The sequence below is a fragment of the Callospermophilus lateralis genome, chromosome 1 (genome assembly GCF_048772815.1).
Source record: "Callospermophilus lateralis isolate mCalLat2 chromosome 1, mCalLat2.hap1, whole genome shotgun sequence".
Classification (NCBI taxonomy): Eukaryota; Metazoa; Chordata; class Mammalia; order Rodentia; family Sciuridae; genus Callospermophilus; species Callospermophilus lateralis.
Genome location: NC_135305.1, coordinates 178548695 through 178556099, shown reverse-complemented (window position 1 = coordinate 178556099; position 7405 = coordinate 178548695).

Below are 7405 nucleotides of genomic sequence, written 5' to 3'. Positions count from 1 at the left end.
TGAAAACAAGGCAAATAGAAATTGTGTGCCATCTGATAGGATGGATGAAGAATGTAGCCAAGATGTGTGACCTGCCAAAGATGTGTGACCTGAATCTGATCCTGATAGACCCACATTGAGGATATCTTAACATGTGGCTAGCCTGTGATCTTCAAAAGTGTCAGGGTCATGAAGACTGAAAGATTGAGCAGGTTTCCAGATAATTAAATTAACTCATGATGCTTAAGTCTGCATTAAATCTAAAGTAATCCTGAAATGCTTGTCTTCAATGTCATCGTTGGGGCCATTGGTGAAACTCAAGTGGGATCTGAAGATTGAATGGTAGTGGTTTATCCTTGTTAATCTCCTGCTTTCGGTGGCTTTATCGTGGTAATATAGGAAAACAACCTCAATTGTAGGAAAGATGCCACAGAGCAATGGGACATGAGGTTGGCAACATTCCCTCACCTGGTTCAGGGGACACACTTTACTGTACCTTATTTGTAACTCTTATTCAACTTAGAATTCAAAATTAGGAGGCTGAGGTGGGAGGATCACAGGTTTGATAGAAGCCAGCCTCAGCAACTTAGTGAGGTCCTAAGCAACTTAATGAGACCCTGTCTCAAAATAAGAAAAAATGAAAAGGGCTGTGGATGTGGCTCAGTGGTTGAGTGCCCCAGGTTCAATCCCCAGTTACCACCAAAAATAAATAAGTAAATAAATAAATAATGTAGTTCTCATTTCCTCAGATCCAAAAGCAAGCTGAATCTTAAACTCACTGATTGGAGAGTCTCAGTGGTCTTTCCCCTTTACGTAAGCTGGGCTGTTTTGACTTGGTTTTTGATGGAGGATGGTCACTGTAGGAGCACCTACTTGCCATTTTTCTATGGTTTTTACCTTATTAATAAAATAGAACTCAACTTATGTCCAAGGTAAGATAAAACCTAGAAAAGAAATTCTACAAGAAGTCAAAATGAGGATTACATTCCACAGGAAAAAAGCCAAGAACATGTATTATTAAATAGTAACATTTAGGCAAAAAAGAAAAAAAAATTGTAGCTTTCTAAACCAATCGGAACTCACTCCAGGAATGTGGACTAAAAGCCCTGGAGAGAGAGATTCTGACTTTTGTAGACTTGGAGAGGATTTCCTATGGGAAGGAAAATAATAATTGTCTTGGGACATCTGTATAAATGTGAGAATTATATGCTCAGTCTCTTGATAATTGTGGATTTTGAAAAGTTACAAAGAGAATTTTGAACAATATTTATGAGCTGGCTATCCCTAATTGAAAAAGAAAAGCACAATTAATTGCTTCCCTCTGTAAGTTAAAAACAACAGTCGGGAAGAGATGTGTTCTGACATTTTCAACTTCACCCTCCTGATAACTATTGCTAACTTTAGGCATTTTTATAAATAATTTAAAAATGGCATTAATCATGTTAAATTATTTATATTCGTTGAGTGCATATCCCCGTAAAATAGCAAACTTAACACACATGTTTGGATGTTTCTGTAAAAGATTATTTGGTCTATGGATCCCCAGATTTTAAGATTTCATGGATGAGAAATAATTCGGCAATTTAAGTGGAAGAGAACTACAGAAAGTTTGCAAGTGTTAATTTTGCCAATTAAGAGCAAAAATACAAGAACGAGTCAGCTGGGGTCCCTACAGCTCTGCCATCTCACCAAGGGCGGTCCTTTAAATAAAATAAATTGGACTTTATGAAAATACGAGAAGGGCCTTATTTTTCTTTCAGAATTGAGGACTGATCGATGTGTATTCGTTGACCACGGTGGTCTGCCTGACTAGAGTTTGGAAAAATCCTGTTCTGCCTCAGCTACTTCATTTTCCAGATGCAGGATTCAGTGTGGGGAAGGACTTGCTCAAACTAATGCTTCCATTTAAGGAAAGACCAGGGCCTTTAAACCAGGATGTTTGTCACTCTACCTAGCAGTTGGCTTTAACTAGCTCTGTCAGTTACATTTCTTTAGGCTACAATCAACAGAAAACTAACTTAAATTGGATTAAACAATAAAAGGAATTTATTGGCTCAGGTAATGGAAAAGTCCAAAGTATAGCTTCAGGCAAGGCTTAATCCAGGTGCCAAAGAATGTCATTCTCTAGGATCTCACTTCCTTTATATTTTTATAAGCCACAGTGGCCCTCTTAGCCATTTCTAGAGAGTCCTCATGTGGCGGCAAATAATTCCTGACCTCTTGTCGTTATGCCTTGAAGTCCTGGGGAATAGACATTGTCTTTGAGCCTTGCTCCTCCATATCCTGGAGACACTCTTTGCATTGTTAAAGCACACGCTTGTCCTTCAGTCCATCGTTGGCACTAGCATGAGTGCAGGAGATTGATGCTTACGCCAGTCAAGGCTTGTTCAGGCTGCTAGAACTAAATACACTGGACCAGGTAGCTTTTACATCTCAGAAGTTTATTTCTCACAGTTCTAAAGCTGGGAAGTCAGTACGTGATGAGGTTCCTGCCTCTGGTTTATAGATGGTGCCTTCTCTCTGTGTCCTCACAGGGTGGAAAGGGAGGCACCTCTCAGAGGCCTCCCTACTTGATTCTGTCCCATTAGGGACAGGGTTTCAACATGAGACTCTGGGGAGGGGGAGACAGGGACATTCAGACCTTCACACTGCCCAAGGTCAGACTACCCAGTTGACAATGGGATAGAAATGGCTTCTGAAGGAGACATTAGGATGCTGTTTGCATAGAAGAAGGGTGAACAGGTGCTAGATAGGTGAGACCCTAAACCTAGGTGTATATTGCCACACTCCAAGACTTCACTGCATTAAAAACTGCTTTACCCCAAAGGGCATGGGCTCCATCCAGCTTGTCTATGGCTGTGTCTTCTGTCCCTGAAGTATCATTGGCATGTAGGCCTTAAATAAAAATGATGGGCAAAATTATAAAATGAGGACAGAAGACAAAAAAAATGCAATATACCAAACTATGTTCAGAGTCCCATAGTCTCCAGAAATAATTACTTAAAATGTCAGTATAGTTCCTTTCTTGTTTGCTTCCTCTATAAAGATACATATAGTTCTTCACAATTGGAAAATATGTGTAGTTGATTGAATCTTGCTTTTATTTCTCCACTTAATATACCATACCCAATTCTCAATTTCAAAAAAAAATATGAAAACACAATTTTTAACAACTGTGTAAAGGATTTAGTATAATTTATTCAAACAATCCTTGATTGAGAGGCATTTAGTTTGTTTCTGACTTTTCACTATTATACATGATGCTGCAAGAACACATGCCTCCTAAATCTTTGTGTCTTTTTATTTTTATTTTTTGGGAGCTACTGGGGGGGTGAACTCGGGGGCACTCAACCTCTCAGCCACATCCCCAGCCCTATTTTTGGTATTTTATTTAGAGACAGGGTCTCATTGAGTTGCTTAGCACCTCGCCATTGCTGAGGCTGCCTTTGAACTCTTGATCCTCCTGCCTCAGCCTCTGGAGCCTCTGGGATTACAGGCATGCACCACTGTGCCCAGCCTTTATGTGTCTTTTTTTTTTTTTAAAACTGTGAATGTCAGGCATACTTTCTGTAGAGCATTCATAGTTTTTTCCTCCACCCACCTAAAAAATGAAAACACAAGGTTGTGGGGAGAGAGATTTGGGTGTGAGACTTATCCCTGAGGAAAATTCATGGTAAGTTTTGCTGTATATGACCGGGAGCAGTCCCCCTGTGCCATTTCTCCACGGAGTTTCAGAAAAGCAACACATCACAATCCAGTAGATTTTGGAGGTGGATGTGTTTTTCTTTTAGAATCCCGATTTTTACAGGAGATGAGGAAAGTGATGAGAGAAGCCCTCCCAGACCTCCTTCAGATGTTCTTAGAAAATGCTGTAGGAGTTGAATTATCAATTCAAAAAACCATGCACCTTTCCAAAGTTATTGTGACAACCAGAAAGTTGTAGAAATTTACCCTTCCACAAGCAAAGAATTAAAGATGCTATGTATGCTCTTTCGGAAGAAGCTGTTAATGTTTGGGGAAAACAAATGTCCATGTGAATTTCTTCCCAGGGATTTTGGTGTGGAGGAGGATGGACTTCATAGACAGATGGCAAATTCTGAAGTGGGGCCTCAGATGTTCTGGTGGGTCTTGCCCATCTTAGTTTGGGCCAAGATCAAGATGGACTGTCAAGAACATATTATGGTTTCCATAGTTGAGCCGAGTCTGGGCGACACCACTTTTGGTCGGTTGCATTCAACTAATTTTTATTTCCTTGGGACCTTTGGGATGATCTTCCTGGGAAGAACGGTATTATAGCAGCATCGGGGAAGTTTCTAGATGCAGTATGATATGTCCTGCCATCTGTTCCCACCATTAGGATGGAGGGAGGTGGGTGGCGTAGAGATTGTCCACCTGCTTGCTCTTCTAAGATCTAGAAGCACCATCTCTTGAGCATGCTCATGCCTTTGAAATGCAGGGAACCCCAGAGACCTACGGAAAGTTCACCTGGTCTCATTGTTCTGTTCCTTCCATGACCTGGTCTTTAGGAAACCCCAATACATCCCCGCTGGCCCAGGGGGCTCATGGAATCTCCTGTATTATTTTGAAAAAGGCCAAAGCAGGACAATGTGTTCTCCTTAGCAGCTTAGAACATCTGAGTCATTAAAGCTTTTTCTAAAGCAAAACTCCGAGGAGGAATGTGTGCCCCTTCTAATGTGAAACAGTCCCCGCCTCGAGGCGTCCATCTTGAGACAAAATGCTTTGGTGCTCCTGAAGCTCTTGGCCAGGGTTCTCCCCGAGACTGCTTCTGAACCTTGCTCGCTGCTCAGCGATTCTTGTAAAATACGGTAAATGGGGGGCCTCGGAAAATGCTTTGCTTAGGGGAGGGAAGAAGAAAGAGTTGTGCAAGATAGACAGCTGAGCACACCAAATGATTACCATATGGCAAAGAATTTCAAGCCTTTCAGATGGACTTGGGCAGTGCTTTGCTAAGTGTTCCCATAAAACAAGCGCTTTTATGGGTTTCTGAGGTCTTAGCAATGGAAAACACGGATTCCTGATCTTTCTCTATCTTGTTTGGCTTTCCCGCTCCTTTGTTCCAAGGACTTAGGGGGCTCTCTGTCTTTGGCACTCACCAGAACCTACTCTGGACCACGCAGTGTGGCTCAGGAGCTGCAGGGAAACATTTTTTACTTATGATATCCCCCCAATTTTATTTCCAGTTAAGAAAAGATGGGGAGATTTTTTTTTCAGTAAATCTTGGAATCCCCCGGAGTAGAAGCTGACAGAAATCATGACCAAATGAGTCCCTGTCCCACTTCGTCCTTTGTCTTCCCCTTAAGCAAGATGAACAGGTAATGATGATGAGTCAAAAAATCGTAGATGGGAGGGATGGACGTTTCCTTCGTCTCTACTCCTTAATCCTAAAAAAATTCCTGGTGAAACCTTTCTGATGCTATAAAATGTCTCAGCTGCTATATCTTAGGGAAGCAAAGATTCTTTCAGTGGTCCTGAGGAAGAGATTTCATGGAATTCCCTCAATCAGGGCAAGTGAATAAATGTTCTTTGTAAACTGTAGCTTTTCATCCAACAATGACTAGGACAGATTTTGCCTGGTATTTTACTGGAACTGGGGATTGAACGCAGAGGCACTTTACCACTGAGCCACCTCCTAGTCCCATTTATTTTTTTATTTAGAGACAGGGTCTAAGTTGCTGAGGGCCTTGTTAAATTGCTGAGGCTGGCCTCCAATTTGGGATTCTCCTGCCTCAGCCTCCTGAGTAGCTGAGATTCCAGGTGTGTGTCAGCATGCCCCGCAGCAGACTTTACATGTTTAAAGGAGAATCTTATCCTTCAGAAACATTGTTTCCCGGACTCAGAGGCAGAAATAAGAAAATGGAGACAAACAGAAAGATAGGCCAAGGAGTGACTGAAGTGGGGGTTTGCTCTTGAGGTGGCATGCTAAGCAGAGATCTCTCCAAGAACCTGGTGCCAAACTAAATCCGGAAAGGTGAGAATTGGCGATGGGAATGGCATTCAGGATAGAAGGAAGAGCAAGGATGGAATTCCAGAAGCCAGGAAGGGTTTGGCAGGGAATACAGAAGACCAGTGTGGCTGAAGCAGAGTGGGAGAGGAGAGGGAGAGTGAATATAAAGAATGACAGAGCTTCCAGCAGGTGAGAGCCTGCAGGGTCTTATTGGTCATGGAAAAAGTTTGAATTTCAGCAAACTATGCAAAGGAAAGCTTTCAGTGTAACCTGAGTTTGGAGTAAATCATGGTGCCTGGCATTCGGGAAGTCTTATGCCAATAAAAGGAGATTCACATCATGAGAAATACCGTAACTGTGAGTTTGCATAAGGAAGACCTAGCATAAAGATCATCACCATTAAAAATCATCTTCTCTTGTGTGACGTGTGACCATCTTTGATTAGCAGCATTTCCTATCCCAAGCCAACCGGTGAATATCTTTATTGTCCTGCCTCATGGTGATCGTGCAATGTCAGCATCAGACTGAACAACACAAATGGCAGGTCAACTGCAAATGAAATCGCGAACTCTGCAAAGGGTGTCAGAGCTCTTAAAGGTCCCTGAAAGTTGAAGAATCTAGTTAACAAGATCAAAGCCATGACCCAGGGAGGTTAGGACAGGGTTAAACCAGAAAGAGCAAATCGACTGGATTGAGGATGGAATGAGAGCTCTAAAAGGGAATGATTTGAATGGCGAAGATATAGAGGGGACTCGGGAAAATTTGTGAAATCCTTGAATAATGTTGAGGAAGAGTCAGACTTCCTGATTGTGCTGCAAAAGTTCAAGAGAAATCAAATTTTGCTATTTAATTTTGTCAAAGCAGAAACAAGTCATGCCATGTGCTTTCTAACAGGGCAACGTTTCAGTGGATCCCTGTATGGGTTAAATATGAAGTAAAATGAGCTGCTTATCACATTTGCCAGCCTTCATTATTTTAAAAGTTAAAGCCCAAGTCACTGGGTTTGGCTATTATTATTATTATTATTATTATTATTATTAGTTAACAGCTTATTTTGAAAATGGATTCGTGTTAAGTAGCATTTCTTTCAGCACCAAGTATCTTAGGATAATGAGGACCCCCTGTGTTCGCTCGGAGGCCTGAGCCGCCTCTGCCCGTGAAGATGGGAGTCCTGAGTCGCCCATGTGGGCACCTAGTTGCTTCTCAATGAGGGAGGTGATTGTAAGGAGCACTCTCTGCCTGGTCCCTCACCATGTGTGAGGGGCTGTCTGGGAAAGGAATAAAGCCTTAAACTGCATGGATTAAGTGGCCATCGTCCCTCCTGCAAAGGGACAAAAAGGACTACCCCCTAAGGAGAACTATTCTGCTGAGCAAGACCTTTCAGAAACTATATTCAAAATTTCCTGGTCCCAGGAATTTTCAGAGGTTTGGGTAACGATGTGAGGACTTCCCAGATGGAAG